Source organism: Octopus bimaculoides, chromosome 1 (assembly GCF_001194135.2).
Source record: "Octopus bimaculoides isolate UCB-OBI-ISO-001 chromosome 1, ASM119413v2, whole genome shotgun sequence".
NCBI lineage: Eukaryota > Metazoa > Mollusca > Cephalopoda > Octopoda > Octopodidae > Octopus > Octopus bimaculoides.
The window spans coordinates 81142292-81143267 of record NC_068981.1 but is presented as its reverse complement, the minus strand read 5'-3'; positions in this window follow the sequence as shown (position 1 = coordinate 81143267).

Below are 976 nucleotides of genomic sequence, written 5' to 3'. Positions count from 1 at the left end.
TGTGTGTGTGTGTGTGTGAGAGAGAGAGAGAGAGAGAGAGAGAGAGAGAGAGAGAGAGTGAGTGTTTACTTGAGTACTTAACTATAGACAAAGTGAAAATTACCTTACGGTATCCAAATCTAGTTACGCAGTGACCATAAATGTTGTCCAGAATAAGGGGGAAAAATTGATGTAGACGATGTCATTTAAATTCAAGGAACTGATAACATTTTAAATTAAATACTCGTTAAGGAAAATTTAATCGAGATGACGGAAATTGATCCGCCTCATCATCTGTGTTTTTGTGAAACGGGTGCCAGCATATTGCATGCTAATTAATCATCTTCAAACGACTTATGCTTATTTGATATCGCTATGACTCAACATCTTTGCTTAGTTTGCAACTGAACGGATTTGATGCAGATAAAAAGAGGCTTGGTGTAATGTTTCCCTTGCAATCGTTATTAAATTGATGATCAATACTTGTTCAGTTTTTCTGTTTTTTTTAGTAGCAATGGAAAGAAAGATTTGTATGATCATATGCACGCACAGATATGAATGTATGTAGAATATTATCTCTCTCTCTCTCTCTCTCTCACACACACACACACACACACTCACACATGTACACGCATACACCACACCATACTATATAATATATAATTTATATATAAAAAAAAGTTAAAAAATTTACAATATATATACTTACACACGTCCTAAGTCACACTCTGTATCGTTTTGGTTGTTTTGTTTGCTCTTGTCCCTAATTCTCTGCAAGAATTTTTTTTTTGTGGGCACCGCCAGTTGAGAAGCACTCAGTCTTATCGTTAAAGGTGCGAAACTAAATATTACCAAATTGGTCGATAACTGATGAAGAATTACGGACCTTCTTTTTGTCTCCCGTTCGTTTTTACATTTTTCGCATATACATACATACATACATACATACATACATGCATACATGCATACATACATACATACATATATATATATATAT